The following is a 17390-nucleotide window of genomic DNA, read 5'->3' as shown; positions in this document are numbered from 1 at the left end:
TCCTTCTCTCCAAAGAGTAAAGCCCTAGCTCCCTTAATCTCTGATAAATGTCGTTATGCAGTTTCCGTTTGTACTGCTAGCGCAGAGTGGTTCTGCAAGTCTGTACCAGCAGATGATTCCCATGTGTCAAGGAAACGGGATATAAAGTTTCATTTTCTCCTGTTTTCTGTGTGCACATAGTAACCTCTCCAAAATCACCATGCTAACGGGATGCCCCACATTGGCAGCCTTACATTCTCCCCTTTAACCACTTTCTATTGGTAACGTTGTCTCTGTCATTATCATTTCTCCACTGGGGAATCCAAAATCGCCTTCTACTGCGGGTCAAGTGGGCTCTTTTTTGCGGGGTGGGGTTCAGAGGTTGATTTCTTAGCTTCCTCCAGCACTTATTCAAGTCAACTTAATTTTGTCGTCATTTAACTGCACACTTGCACACCGACAAACGAGACAACGTTTCTCCGACCCAGCACACACAACGCACAACTACTTACATCCTCCGATAAACCACGCTCAAATAAACAAAGTAAATTGCATAAATCAAAACAAGTATTTATATCACCACAATCCCAAGTATGTTGCTTAAAATACGTATTTAATTTGCTTTAAATCAAAAGAGCCACCGTTCTTGTGTCTAACCACAAAAGTCACTAGTAAAATAATCTCATGTCTACTATCTCCACTTTCCAACCAGACCAGATTTGTGGGCATTTGCTTCCAGGATCTAAACGCTTAGTATTGAACTGGGAGGACGACGGCTGTGGTTCTGATCTTTGTGGCTTCACTGAGTCGTTTAAAGAACATTTTCTGGTTCTTCATGGTCCAAGATATATATTCTTCTTCTAACATAGGGTGGCCTTGCCTGCGGAGTTGGCAATTTCAGGTGTCACTGTACTGGATGTCCTTCGTTCAGTCTTTTCAACTATTATCCATTTCGTTGTTATTATCCTGCTCAGTCCTTTCACCATCACGATCACTATTACCCCATTCGTTGTTATTACCCTGCTCAATCCTTTCACCATCACGATCACTATTACCCCATTCGTTGTTATTACCCTGCTCGGTCCTTTCACCATCACCATCACTATTACCCCATTCGTTGTTATTACCCTGCTCAATGATTTCACCATCACCATCAGTATTACCCCATTCGTTGTTATTACCTGCTCAGTCCTTTCACCATCACCATCACTATTACCCCATTCGTTGTTATTACCCTGCTCAGTCCTTTCACCATCACCATCACTATTACCCCATTGGTTGTTATTACCCTGCTCAATCCTTTCACCATCACCATCGTTCTACTGGCCAGTAGAGTCCACCGCTGACTCTGGGGTCCCAGCAATGGTCAGAGTTCCAGAGACCCGGAGGTGCGGAGTAGCAGGAAGTCCCTCGTTTTACTACTGATCGTCTCGGAAAATTTCACCCTGTGTGGGCATTGTATCGGTGATGGCTATCGGGAACAGGATGACTGATGCAGTGGGCGTCCCACATTGTTTGAAGATACCTTCATTTTTCAATCAACTGTGCTCCATGCTGCAACATCTGTGCTCTTTACCTCGTCTGTCAGACTAAGCTCAGGGAGCAGATGAAGGAGGTGTTGAACTCTCCTCCGGCACTCATTGTGAAAAGGATTCGACACTGATGGTCTATGTGACCAGTGTCTTTCTCTATTGCTTTCCAGAAGAAGGTCGGAATGTTGTCCAATGATTATCCGTGTTGCTCCAAATTCTCCCTGGATGGATGGACACAACTCTCTAGTTTCAACACGTCATGTCCCTCACTCTTCCCTGAGGATCCCGACCAACCTCCTCTATTGTCATCTGCAACTTTGTTCATTTCGTGAATGAGGCTGAAACACTCGGTAGCCTCTCGAATGCATCGCACACAGTACACTAGAACCACATACATTCTGCGGCATAACCCCCAAATTATAACACTGGAAACGTACGAAGATAAACAAAATAAGTATGGAACACATTGCAATATTGCTGTTAAAACACATTGAACGTTCTGGTGTTATAAACACCACGACCTAATAAACTTCCTCATAACATACAGCTCGTTAATGGGATAGTCACAAATCGGAGCCATAAAGCTGAAAGATAAATTCAACACTGTAGACCTACAAATCTACTAATGAATCATTAGACCAATGACCATCTCAAAATCACATCGTGAGAGCAATGACAGCTTGACGTTTATGAGAGTAACGAGTTCCAGGTGTTTGTAGCTGTAAGGATGGAAAGCTCCTGGCCTTTAAATCGCTTTATCTGAGTACAAGTTTTCGGAGTCATTGATAACCGGGACATTACGGGCCACCCGGTTTTTAATTCAACGTCATTATTGAAACGCAGTGAGGCATCAATGGCTCAAAAACATTGTAATAACACGTTTGACTCGCACCCTCCGTCACGATGCCTCACAGCAAAAATACTAAAAGCGACACAAACAAACTGCGAGAGGACTCCGCAGGTCAAGCAGCATCTATGGGAATGGATAAACAGCCGAAGTGTGGGGCCGAAACCCTTCTTCAGGACCGGAAACGAAGTGGCGAGACGCCAGAATGAAAAGGTAACGGAGGAGGGGAAGGATAGCTGGACGGTGATAGGTCAAGCCTGGTGGCCGGGAAAACTAAAGCGATGGAGAGGAAGGAATCTGATTGGACGGGAGAATGGTCCACAGGAGAAAGGGAAGTTGGGGAGGACTGACAAGGAGGTGATAGGCAGGTGAGAAGAGGTAAAAGGCCAGATTGGCGAATAGGACAACAGGGGAAGGGTAATCATTCTTTCCACCGCAAGGAGAATCGATATTCATGCCATCAGGTTGGGGGCTGCCCAGACAACATACAGGATGTTGCTCCTCCATCCTGAGGATGGTCTCATCGTGGAACGAGAGGAAGCTGAGGATCGACATGTCAGAACAGGAACAGAAATCGGAATTTAAATGCTTGGCCTGCGGGAAGATCTTTTTTCGGCGGTTGGAGCTGAGCGGCTCGACGAAGTGGTCCTCCGATTAACGATGGGTCTTGCCAATGTAGAGAAGACTGCTTCGGGAACATTGCACACGCCGACTACCCCAGTGGATTCGTTGGCAAATTGTTGTCTCATCTGAAAGGGCTGTTTGGGGACAAAGACTGGTGGTGATGTGGGAGTTGGGTAGACAGGTGTAGCGCTGTGGCCGCTTGCAGGGGTAAGCGCCGGCAGGGAGGTGAATGGTGAGGGTCAGAAACAAAACGGAATAACGAAGGAAGCCGTCCTGTGGAAAGCGGAGCGTGGTTGGGGGGCGGGGGCGGTGATGGAGAGGTAACGATAAGTTTGTCTGGAGAGGGTGGAAATCGGAAATTATGAATTTTAGGGTTGTAACGCCGTGGAGCGGTAGGTAACAGCAAGAGGAACTCCATCGCCGTTAAACTGGCGGGAGACTTGGTGAGTGTGGACGGGTCGATCCCACTTTTATAGCGATGCTACCAACAAAGATATCACTACCTCTCAACCCCATCTCTCCGCTTTCCGCAGGGATCGCTCCCTCCATGAACCCCTGTCTCATTCAGCCCTCCGCACCGATCTCCCTCCCGGCGCTTATCCCTGCAGGCACCCAAAGCGCCACAACGGCACATTCATCTCCTCCCTCACCATTAGTCCGGGTCGCAAACAGTCCTTCCAGGTAAGGCAACACTTCACCTGCGAATCTGCTGCGGTCGTCTGTTGTGTCTGGGGCTTCTGGCGCGGCCTTCGCTACGTTGCTGAGACCTGTGATAAACTGGGTCTCATTTCGTTCAGCGCCATCGCTCCATCCGTGAAAAGCAGAGCTTCCCGGCGTTCAAACATTTTAATTCTGATTCCCATTCCCATTCCGACATTTTCGGCTCATGGCTTCCTCTTGTGCCACAGTGTGGCTGCCCTCAAGATGGAGGAGCGACAATTTATTTTCCGTCTAGGTAGCCAACCTGGTGGCATGAACGTCGAGAAAAAAAAGATTCCCCTCTCTGCGCTCTTCTTCTATTCACCACCCCGGGTTCATGCCTATTCTCACCCGCCTATCATCTCACACGGCGTCCCAAAATGCTTCCGGTTTCCTGTACTCCACCGTCCTCATTATCAGATTCCTTCACCGCCAGCCCTTCGCCTTTCACCTCGCTTCATCCATCACTTTCCTCTCCTCCCGCCATTTTATTCTGACGACTTCCCCCTGACTCTCCAGACCTGAACAATGATCTCGACCCGATACGTCAACAGTTTATTCATTTCCATAAATGCTGCCCGCCCTGCTGAATTCACCCCACATTTCGTGTGTGTGTCGCATTGGATTCCCAGCATCTGCTGAATTAATTGGGTTTTAAATATTTGAAAATTTGAAATGTATGGAGACGCACGGACCAGTGAATCATTCAGAAATAATTCACGCCGTACGTGTTTTTGGAGATTCCGTTGTCGGAGAGAATGTGAAAAAGAAGAAAATCATCTGGAATCACAGTTTCTTCAGGAACAAAATTCAGCACAAAATAAACGAAAAAGCATCACTTCTGATTTTCTGCTCCTAATAGCGATGGATTTTATACGAATGAGGACCACCCTGTAATAACGCAACGTCTCACAACGGCGGTGCACCTCAAAATAACACAGAAGCTGTCACACGTTATCAATTCAGACTATTTCAGCTTCAGGAATGATAATAAAATATCAGCAGATTTGCAGGAATTTAGAATCACTATTCCACACAGCAAGGTCATCAGACCCGAATGCAAACAGCTGGAGACAATATCAGAGGCGAATCAGCAAAGCACCCGGCAAAGAAATGGCGACCAGACGGAGCAATGCGGAAAACGCTTTTGGCATCTTGGGCTCCAGCACCGCGGGCCGATAAAGCGTCTGTGATTATGGAGCATTTCAGTCTGGTTTTGGCCCCGACAATAATAAAGCATCACTGAACCGGAAACAAAGATATGTTTCGTTGAAGTTCCAACACATTTGAATCTTTCTCATTCAACCCCGTTCTACTGTGAACTTGGATCAGACTTCCCACATGGTGGATGGCTCTCCTCCTGCCACTGTCGAGAGTAGCGCTGCACTCAATTCCGATGACCTATTTGGATAATAAATCATTTCGGGAGTGATACCGGAAATATGAGGGAGTTTTTCCCAAAACTAGAAATTTCAGACAATTTTCCAACTAGAGTGTAGGGAAATATTTTGCAACAGTGACAGTAAATTATGTGCAAATCAGCATGTACAGGTTAACATGCGTTGCATTTGAGGAAAAAAATGCAAATCACTGGACAAGTCAGTTGGGCAGAGAATAAGACCATAAGACCATAAGACAAAGGTTCAGAAGTCGGCCATTTGGCCCATCGAGTCTGCTCCGCCATTTTATCATGAGCTGATCCATTCTCCCATTTAGTCCCACTCCCCCGCCTTCTCACCATAACCTTTGATGCCCTGGCTACTCAGATACCTATCAATCTCTGCCTTAAATACACCCAATGACTTGGCCTCTACTGCTGCCCGTGGCAACAAATTCCATAGATTCACCACCCTCTGACTAAAAAAATTCTTCGCATTTCTGTTCTGAATGAGCGCCCTTCAATCCTTAAGTCATGCCCCCTCGTACTAGGCTCCCCGATCATGGGAAACATTTTGTAACTTCATTTTGAAACATGCTGTAACTACGTGGAACGCATGAAACAGGGGGCAACTGAAGGGTTTGCACTGGAGCCAGTTAGATACGAACAAAATGTCTGAATGTTCGGACCAAGGGGGTAGTATTTTCATTATATTTAACAGTGAAACAGACATTATGTTTGAGGGTGAATCTCTTCACAGTGACGCAGTAACGGGAGCACCATATTTCCCACAGTAAGCTTCACAAGGGGTCCAGATTTCTCTTTTATAGCCTGAATAACTGAGATGATGGAATTGCCCACAGTCCAGGCACCCGCCATGCCAGTTTCGTCATGTGATGCCCGATCTCAGAGTGCCCAATTGAATCATTGAGCCACTCACGATGCGGAAAAACGCGGAGACTGTTGGTCGGACGCATCACAACAAATCCTTCCAAGTAGACACATGACATTCGGTCGATTATTCCTCTGTGGTTTTTCACAGTTCACATTCTGCAATCCCGTCTCCGAAAGTCACGGGATTTCCTGAACTACTGGTCCTGTAGTTTGATTCCTTGTTTTCCCGGTCACACACTGGTAAAGCACTCTTTCAAATTCTAATTTGCCACAGGAGTACCAGACAATTGGAAGGTGACAAATGTTATTCCTTTCTTCAGGAAATGGGGAGAAGTTAAAACTGAGAACCACAGACCAGAGTCTTACTTCAGCCGTGGCTGAATTATTGGACAGACAGGATTTACTAGTACATGAAGAAATATAGTCCGCTTAAGGACAGTCAACATGGCTTTGTAAGGAACAGGTCATGAATCACGAGTCTGGCTGAATTCTTTGATGATGTGACGAAGGATGTTGATGAAGGTAGAGCAGTGGATGTGGTGCCTGTGGACGTTAGTAAGGCACTTGATAAGGTTCCCCATTGTAGGGTCCTTAATAAAAACTGAAGGCATGCGAGCCAGAAAATGTGGCTGTGTGGATACCGAATTAGCTTTCGCGGAGAAACCAGAGGATGTTAGTAGTGGGAGACTATTCCGCTTGGAGGACTGTGACCATTGCTGTCTTCAGGGGAACCTGTTCTGAAACCACTGCTCTTTGAGATATTTAAAAACGACTTGTTTGGTGTAGTGGGGATTTGAAGCTTTACAGATGAGACGAAAGTTGACTGAGTCGTCGATAGCGTGGAGGATTATTATCTAAAAACTCTTAGTTAGGCAGATTGGCTATGTAAATAGTAGGCTGTGTTGTCGCGGATGGTTAGATTGAATTTAGAGTACATTGAAGCGTCTGGACATCGTCGCCGGCCGATGGGCCTGTAATGTGCTGTAATGTTATACGTATTATATCACAATGTATTGTATAGAAAACTATAACTGGAGTTCTACCAAAGGTTTATATGAACTCCTGACTATTCCACCCACTGGCCGTCCCACTGAAGGCAAACATGTCATTTGTGCTTTTAACATCCTGCCAGCTTGTGTACACACTGTCTGTGATCTCTATGTTTAGGCGGACAGATACTCTTTAAAGCAATAGTGTACAATTCTATTAACGATCTGTCATTAATGGCATATTTTCACTTATATTAGAACCCCATGTACAGCGCCCCGCACTTGCTTGCATTAAAATCCCATCAGACATGTCCATGACTGATCCTTCTTGTCCAAATACTAATCAGCTGGATTAGCATTTTGTTACCCTTGTTCTCCCCTACATAACATTTATTAACTAGGGATGCTATTCATTTCAGAAATGACCCCTGACCTTTATTTTTCAATGCATTTGACGTCATTCACATAGTCGGTGTGCTCTCTTTCATATCAGCTTCCAGCTTTCATCAATACGAATGGAGAGGAGAGGCAGGCAGAACAGAGGAAGACTGCGCGAGCAGTGGGCCAAAGGGCCTCACACGCCTCCGTTAGTATTGGTCTCAGTAATGGCTGATCTGTGCCGGCGTGTACAGTCCTTTGATGCCAGTGCCGAAACGCTCGCTAGAGCTCTGACTTCAGTTGGTGTTTTATTGTTTGTTTAACGCGCATGGAACATTTTTAATGATCTGGCTTACAGAGTACGTTGTGTTAATACAATCCAATTAAGATCAGATTTTATACAAAAAACGTCTCTTGTTCATGCGTGACAGACAAATGAAAATTATTCAACATATTTCCTGTCTCAATTCAAACCTGCATTTTGAACAAGATCGCCCTTGATTCTTCAAAACTCAGGTAAAATGCAGATATAAACGGATTATCCTTTGTAGGAAGAACTTACAGCCTGGAGTATTAATTACATCCTAGGAATTAGCAAGGTGGTTGTGTTTTACAAAGACTTCTGTGCTGCCGGGTCAGTTCCCTGGTAAGAGGATAACACTGCTACTTAAGCATAGACTGCTAGGCATTTAGTTCATCCCGGAGCCGGAGAATAACACCCGTACAGAGAAATCCGCAAAGCCATGCGCTTGAAGTGGCCACTCTCAGTGATAAATGATTGCATACAGAATGCTCTCAAAATCAAACAATTATAATGCCGATTATATCTGAAATATAATAGAATAGGCACATAACGGATATCTGGCGAAATTCACTCAAAATGTTGGAGGTGAATGAACAGACGATGTTTCTGATTGCGGCTCTTCTTTAGGATTCGTCTAGGGTATTTATCGCCGGGGTACTTTGTTCGGATATGGATGGACACTTTGACCTCAGGTGCTGCAAAACAATACTTGGACCAGTTTCAATTACAAAATAAATCGGGAAAATACATACAATGTTTTCCCCTGGTCCACAGTTATACGACCATATGTGACAAAGCTGCAACGGTCACAGGGCAATGAAAGATTGCTTCCGTCCCTTGCTCACGGAAATGTAAAAGGGAGCATGCTCTGCTTTGAAATCCAGTGAACATAATGCAAGACTGAACAGGAATATTTTCTGCTGCAATAGAGGTCTCCATTCTGGGGTCCACGTATCCCTCTGTTAATGATAGGAGTACATGACATAAAAAGTTTCGGAAACTCCTGGACTACAACATAGCTAGATCAGATTTAATGGAAGGAAACTAAGTGACACAGTACTATATTCCCAATGAGTTTGCATAAACGCGGGAAAAAAGACGGAACAACGAAAGGCACTGGGTAGAGATCCTACAGGTGCCTGAAACCCGTACATGGTCATAAATTCCTGAAATCCTTATGACGTGTTTGTGAAGGGAACGGGATGTCCCCAGTCACACCCCGCTCCCCCAACATGAATAGGTGTTGACGTCATACTACTGAAGATTAGCACGTGACATAGGCATCATTGACATCAGCAAATGCATAAGAGACCCTGACGTACAGCTCGCGTTTTGGATTCAGCCGAGGTGTTTTTTTTACACGCAACAGAAAGCTAAGCAAGCCAGGCAGCATCTATGGAAGGAAATTTGCAGTTGTGACACCCGACCTCATTCGGAATGGAAAAGAAGTCAGCAGAGGTCAGAGTAACGTAATGTGGTTGGATTTGAGACGACCTATTGCGAGGTTGTGTTACAAGTATATTCATATAAGCCTCTCCAGATTCGGCATTTAAACTTTTACAAACTTCTACAGACGCACAGTGGTTTGTACATTTTGTCTGCTTTTGTATGTTCATTGTCACATCTCGGGTCATCGGTGTACTTATTCTATAAAACTACTCTGATATTTGAACTTCGTCATTCTTAGTTCTGAGTTTCAGTTCTTCATCCACCACAGAGGACTTTGACCTAATGTTATAGGTCTGAATAGTCACGTGGTGCGCAAAGATAATAATCACATTGTTGCTGCTTAATCTCCTGGTCTCGTTTCCATGCAAAACACAATGAGTTATAGAGCGAGAGCTGAAACAGCCACTGAACAGCGATACAGAAGTAAAATATTCTACATAATTATGGTAAAACACAATTAGGGATAATTATATTTACATTTTATTTAGAGAGCTTCCCATTTAGTGTAAACAGATACTTCGCCCCATTCTTCAGCTCCTCCCTGAATTTCCTCTGTGTCAGTCCGTAGATACACGTGTTGGTGCAGGAGCTGAGCAACATCAACATTTCCCCGAACGCTTGTAGGATGAATATAGGCGTGTTGTAATATTTGTCAGTGAAAAACACGTTTACCGCTGCCCAGGTCATGGAGTGCACAATATTGGTTATCCACAATAATATGAAATTGGCAGATAGAGCGAACAGCAAAACCATTGACTTTCTCCGGTTCTGAACCTCTGGATCACTTTTGTTGTCAGTATTGCTCCGAAGTCCACGGCGAACCATATTCGCTGCTATAATAGATCTGGCGGTTAAAACATTGAACAGCAGAATTAAACCAACTGGTAATAACGGGGTTATGATTGTGTCAAATAGCTCGTAACCTCTCCACAGGGATGATGTATAGTACTCGGGTTTGGGAATGCACTCCCCTGGTTCACTTGCAAAGTAAAATGGAAATGACTGAACACAGCTACCTATGGCCACTACCACGATCACCACGGTCGCTGTTCTCTCCGTACAATATCGGGTCCGCAGCTTCGGAAGGCAGATCGCGACGTAGCGATCGAAAGTGAAAGCGACAGTCAGCCAAACGGAAGAATCCATGGCTGCAATCCCCAGAATAATTTCCACACCACACAGTGGGGGTTTCACCAGAAAATCAGCATACAAATAGAGAGCATTGATTTTGTTCAATACAACACCAAGGACAACGACCGTCAGATCTGCAACCGCCATGGCCACGAGGTAGCGAGTGATACATTTGGAAAGCCCACAATTTCTGCGAGACAGGATCACAATCGCTGCTAAATTAACTCAGAAAAGAGAGAGAAAGAGTGAGACAGTTATTCATAATGTATCTCGATTGCTCAGTGTGACGTTGCGTGCGTGGTAAGGCTGGTAGTCCATATCGAGCCGTTTAGATTACAGTCCACACTATTGTTCGTTTTACCAAAATGCATTATCGTACATTTCCCAATACTGCATTCCATCTGCCGCTTTTGTGCTCTTTCTTCCAATATGTCTATGAACTGCTGCAATCGCATTGCTTCCTCAGCAATACCCACCCATCCACCTGTCTTCGTATGATCCGCAAACTTTGCCACAAAGCCGTCAGTTCCATAATGATAATCCTTGATGGTAGAAGAGGAAAACCATGGTGGAAATTTGTTTCTGGGATCGCGAGTTAGCTGATAGTGATTTGTTCAGGATTCTTGCTGGGCCAATTGTCATGTGTCATCAATATCGGAGACTTGGTTCAAAACCCGGGGAATAAATTTACAGACGACAACAAAATAGATTGTCTAGTGGAGAGCGAGGTCAGCTATCAAGCATTAGGTTGTTATCTTCATCAGTTCAGTAAGTTGTTGAAAGAATGGAATGGTGGAGTTTAATTGGGACACATGGAGGGTTTTTTTTGGGAAGATAAGCAAGGTAGGAGTTTCTCAGTGAACATTAGGGCTCCGTGGAGTCTCGAGAATAGAGGTGTGTGTATTTCAGGAACATGATTCACTGAAAGTGGAACATAAGGTGGACAGGGTGGTTATGAAACCAGGATCGATAGGATTCATCAGTGAAGTAATTGAGTAGAAAAGTTTGGATGGAAATTCAAATGCGCACGACTCTGCTACACCTGTACACACAGAACTGTGAGCATTGTGGACAGATTATAGTTGGAAAGACTCACACTGAATTAGTCCAGAAACGATTTACTAGAATGTTTCCAGGACTTTAGAAACTGCTTTGCAGAGAGAGATTGATCGGAGCCGGGCATTATTCGCTGCAGCGCAGGTAGATGGGAGTTAAACACACAGAAGCACAGAAAACCACCAGGGACAGAGACAGTATAAATTCACCCAGTCTATTTTTACAGGGTTGAGGAATTCTGATCCTGCCGGCCTGGCTATAAATACAGTGGGAAAGGCTCAATAGGTATTTGAGGGGCAACGTGTATACAAATGAGACAATTAGGTGAAATATGCTGCGCGATGATGTGGCTGCGGCAGGCCCAATGATAAAAGGCAGTTGGACGGGTAAATGGTTATGAAGCGTTTGAAAGGTTGTGAGGCGAACGCTGAACCATCGCCCGGCATCTTATTTGGCATGGAACCTTTGGATCAAATATCTCTTTTTTGTGCTGCATAACTCTATCCCTCCAAAATAAATTAGGATTCTCGTCAATCCTAAATTCAGGGTATTTCCATAGAACATTTTTCTCTCTGGAGTAATTTTACTTTTCCCCTGTATCTCCTATGACCCTTCAGATAACAACTTTCCAGTGAACTGACAACCAGGACAGCAGATACCATTTGGCTGAATACACAGGACAGCTACATTAACTATTCCAGGCCGAGGACATCGTGAATCAAACACAATCACGGTGTATTAGCGTCTGAACCAGACTCGTTTAATTACCTCCAAAACATAAATGTGTAAGGTTATGATACAGTACATTAAAACAAAGAAAAAATAATCATGGCTTCAAAGTCACGTAAGTCATATTTTAAACAAATCGATGAAACGTGCTTCTTTTTCATTATTTCCTAAGTGATTTTATATGAAAAGACTTGAACATCAAAACAACGTCTGCTCTAAATAGCAGCGCATAATTTAAAGACCACAGTATGTCACACATCTCGGCATTTCTGCGACCTTACCTGGAATCCCAACGGCTGCCAGTACGGGATAGTAAATGGAGACGATGTAATAAATTGCTGGATATCCCATTGTCTGCCAGAAGCGGCGATCAGTTTTACGAAAGGTGCCAATTGTCCAGAAGCGCTGGTTCAGTGAGCTCTTATACACCAGAAGGAATGTCCCTTAAGCCAATTAATGTCCCTTTAGTCAGATTAGCTACAGGACCGTGAACAAACAACTAGTGCTTGTTTCAGTCTATTTTTACTCATTGTGACATTGGGTAACACACTTTTTTCTTCGCGGGGCATGACAAACAATGGATTCGATGTTCATTCAATGTATTTTAGAGGAGTCAGAGAAATAGTGTACCACAGCACAAAGACCTGGACCCATCCAGTTCGTGACAAATTCTGCCGGGATTTCCATACCGTTACATTCACGTACTTACCCAAATTTGTCTGAAATGTTACATCAAATCCACGTCACCACTTTGGCTGGCAGCTAGTTGCACACTCTCCCCACTCTTAGAATAGAACCCCCCATCAGTTTTCCCTTTAATATTTTACTGTTCATCCCTAATCTATGAACGATTGTTTTAGTCTCACTCAAATAGTGACAGAAGCCTATTTCCGCTTACCCCTCATAATTTGCGTGCCGCTATGTAATCTCTTCAGATTCTGCTGCGCTCAAAATAAGGAAAAAAAACAATGACCTAACCTTTTCAAACATTCACTAGAAATCAGGTCCTCAAGTTTCGACAAATACCTTGCAAACTTTCTCTGTGTTTGTTCACTCGCAGTGATTTCTGTGTGCAGGTAGTTGATGAGAACTCCACACAATACTCCAAAGGGAGCCTCACCAACGTACAATGCAACTTCAGAATTACATCCGCAACTGAATAGTCTGACTTATCAATGCCTAACTTCCCAAAACCCCGCTTTACGACCCAAACTACCTACGGCGCCACTCTCAATGAATTATTGGTCTGTACTCACAGACTGCTTTGTTCCACTGCACTCCTCAGTGACATACTATTCCATGTGCACGTCCTACGCTGGTCAGTCCTCCCAGGGTGCAACATCCCACACGTCTGCATTAACAACAGAGCCAGCGGTGATCACTGCACCACGCCATTAGTGTCAAGTCTCCATTCAGAGTGGCGACCATTTAACTTCACTCTCAAGCTTCTACCGTAGTCATGTTGAATCCGGTTTATTACATCCCACTGAAAGGAAGGGACTGAACCGTCTGGACTAACCTCCCATGTGGGCTTTGTCAAAAGCCTTGTTAATGTCCCAGTCAACGCGATCCACTGCCACGTCTTCATCAGATTTTCCGGTAACTCCTAGAAAAAAAGTTTGTAAAATTGCTTTGATAGGACGTACCACTCACAAAGCCGCGTTGAATTTCAACAATAATGTCGTGTCTATCGAAATACCTACCACATATATACTGTCCCTTCGAGTACCTTGAAATAATTTACCCACTACTGGCGTCAGACTCACAGGCCAGTAATTTCCTGACAGAATCCGAGCAGAAAAAACATGACAATAGCTGTTCACCCTGTCTCTTAACCGCGATTAAACATCGTTTAAATAGCTCAGCCAAGACCCCAAATTAATGGACCTGCCTCCCACAAGGTTCGCTTGGACAACTTTTCTGGTATCTGAACATTAGCCACCCTAATTTGACTCAAGATAAAATTATCTGTCTATCTACCTATCAGTCTGTATATCTGTCTATTTCTCATTCTATTTATCTCTCTATCTATCACTCTGTCTATCTATCTATCTGTCTAGCTGACTGTCTATCTGTCTGTCTATCTATCTATCTATCTGTCTATCTGTCTGACTGTCTATCTAGCTGACTGTCTATCTATCTGACTGTCTATCTATCTTAACGCAAACAACAGGAATTCTGCAGATACTGGAAATTCAAGCAACACACATCAAAGTTGCTGGTGAACGCAGCAGGCCAGGCAGCATCTCTAGGAAGAGGTGCAGTCGACGTTTCAGGCCGAGACCCTTCGTCAGGACTAACTGAAGGAAGAGTGAGTAAGGGATTTGAAAGTTGGAGGGGGAGGGGGAGATCCAAAATGATAGGAGAAGACAGGAGGGGGAGGGATGGAGCCAAGAGCTGGACAGGTGATAGGCAAAAGGAATACGAGGGGCTCATGGGACAGGAGGTCCGGGAAGAAAGACAAGGATGTGGGGGGGGGGACCCAGAGGATGGGCAAGGGGTATATTCAGAGGGACAGAGGGAGAAAAAGGAGAGTGAAAGAAAGAATGTGTGTATAAAAATAAGTAACAGATGGGGTACGAGGGGGAGGTGGGGCATTAGCGGTTCCCCAAACAGTCCTTCCAGGTGAGGCAACACTTCACCTGTGAGTCGGCTGGGGTGATATACTGTGCCCGGTGCTCCCGATGTGGCCTTTTATATATTGGCGAGACCCGACGCAGACTGGGAGACCGCTTTGCTGAACATGTACGCTCTGTCCGCCAGAGAAAGCAGGATCTCCCAGTGGCCACACATTTTAATTCCACATCCCATTCCCATTCTGACATGTCTATCGACGGCCTCCTTTACTCTAAAGGTGAAGCCACACTCAGGTTGGAGGAACAACACCTTATATTCTGTCTGGGTAGCCTCCAACCTGATAGCATGAACATCGACTTCTCTAACTTCCGCTAATGCCCCACCTCCCCCTCGTACCCAATCTGTTACTTATTTTTATACACATTCTTTGTACCAGGTGTTATTACACAGCGAAGGACGCAACCGGGAGACACGGTTGGGCGGCGGACAAGGTTTCTCCGAGATAAATACGAGTCGATATAGCTGAGCGTTACATATACATGCATATGTATACATATGTGTGAGTGTGTACATACACGTATATATATATATATAATCACAGACACACACACACACACACACACACACACACACACACACACACACATATATATAGACGAACTTATCATCACCCCTTGTACAGCTCCGGCACCTAAATAACTGGCACTGCACCCCTGCTTCGGACGGCAAGCTCGGGCCCGGCCCTTTCCCGATGTAACCCCCGATTTACACAACCACGGGATCAGCCCTAACTCGCCGCCGCCCGATTAGGAGAAGCGCCTGTGCCAGCTGCGGTCGGCACCGCGCCTGCGTTTAGCAGGAGGTTCCCCGCAGCGCCGCCTGGGAGGCCCTCTCCTGCCTCTCACGTCTCTCGCCCCCCTCCCCGTCTCTCACTTCCCTCTACACCTACCACTCTCTCTCCCATCTCCGTCCTGGATACAACGGAGGCTTGTCCCCGTGGCGGAGCTGAATAATTTCATAACTTACTGCCAGTCTCGCCGCTGGCTTTTCCCGGCAGCAATGAAGATCCTCCATCCCTGTCAGTCGGCGATGTTCAGGGATTCATTCATCGTGTCAGTAGCTTCCTCTCGGTTTGCACAATTGCCAGCCAAATCCCGGGTAGCGTTTCAGAAATACCGACGGATACATGTGTAGACGGACTCTTCATTTTTTTTCCCCTAAACTTTTCTTTGACCAGTTCGGCTTGTTATCTCTGAGCTCAAACCTCGAAACTGTAGGACCGGTGGAGCACTCTCAATCTGCCCTCTACCATTTGACCTGTTTGGCATGAGTGACCCGACCAAGAGCCACAGCATTAACTCCTAACGCCAGCCAGCTTCGCTGTCCAGGTTACTGAGGCACGCAAGCCTTCAAACCACGACTAGGTTGTGTTCCAATTGGAGGCTGCGGGTGTGATCACTAATAATAAGCCAACTCTGAGTCGAATACCAGTAATATCTGACAACATAACGAGCTAAAACCATTCACGTGAACGTCAATCTCAGCCCATCTTGCGTTTGCAATGAAATGTGCAAACCCGTCATGAAGCGTGTCGTTCCCCGTGACGCCTCTCGTTGCTCCATTCTGTAGATACTGAACCATTTCAGCAACGACGGAGAACAGACTACTCACAGTCATTCACACCGGGTAGACCAGAGGAACAGCCAATGTGTTTACTGTACTGCTTAGGAATGACTGGGACGGGTAAAGCACCCGAGGGGCAGTGGTTTTCCCTGATAACCACTCGGAACTTGAAGGAACACATAGTTTGTGTTCACTGAGCATGCAATCCCGTTTCTAATGACACCAATAGGCGTACAAACTTCAGATAGATACACTGGTCGGGTGGAGTCGAAGCAACAACCTAATCAATTTCAGTAAAACCAAGGAATTAACTGTCAAGTGAGAATTAATGCGTCAGAAGAACAAGCGCAAGTCCTCACTGAGGGTTCAGAAGGGTGAATATCTTCAGGTTCTTGGGGGTCAACATCTCAAAGGATCTATCCTGGTCCCGACATGGACCAGACGCCATTACTGTTCACTAACGAGATTTAGAGCGTCGTCAAAGAATCAAATGAGTTTCTATGGACGTACGTGGAGAGCTTTGTCAGTCGTTGCGTCACAGTCTGGTGTGGGTCGGGGCTCCAATGCATAGGATCGGAAGAAGGAACAGAGGGCTGTATCCTCAGCCAGTTCCACCACGGGCACGCCTCGCCACTATCGAGGGCATGTTAGAAATACGGTGCCAAAAGAAGGCTGCGTGCGTCATTCGGGACCTTCACCAGACCAAACACCATTACTACCCTCGGGGTGGGGAGTTGGGTGGCGTGGGGTGGTGGAAATAGTATTCTGAAAATAGAAAATCTTTTTTATTTTATTAAGAGCCTTTTCCCCTCTGCTTAGGCATTTCTCAACACATGAACACTCGCTAACAATTCCCTTTGTAAATATCTACTTCCTTTATTTTAGTGTAATTTATGGTGATATATTGCAAATAAATCGATTCCGTTCAGAATGAATATCGAATTTGTTAAGTAGGACGCTGTGTACAATCCGGATTTGATGGAGACAGACGTGAGAAGCGCGGAGGAACATCTGGAGTAACTTCTGAAATGCCTGCTTCGCTGCTGCTGCTACTGTGCGATCGAGAATCTCCGGAGACGACGTCCCAAATCTTCAGCTTTGCCTATTGCCTGTTGCCGGGGCCGGGGTCGAGGCGCTTGGCAGAGATGGTGCTCGGTGCTCGGTGTCGAAGGGCTGGTCGGAGGCTTGGAGTTTTCGGACG

The sequence above is a fragment of the Mobula birostris genome, chromosome 13 (assembly GCF_030028105.1).
Source record: "Mobula birostris isolate sMobBir1 chromosome 13, sMobBir1.hap1, whole genome shotgun sequence".
NCBI classification, from domain to species: domain Eukaryota; kingdom Metazoa; phylum Chordata; class Chondrichthyes; order Myliobatiformes; family Myliobatidae; genus Mobula; species Mobula birostris.
This window is presented reverse-complemented; position numbering follows the sequence as displayed.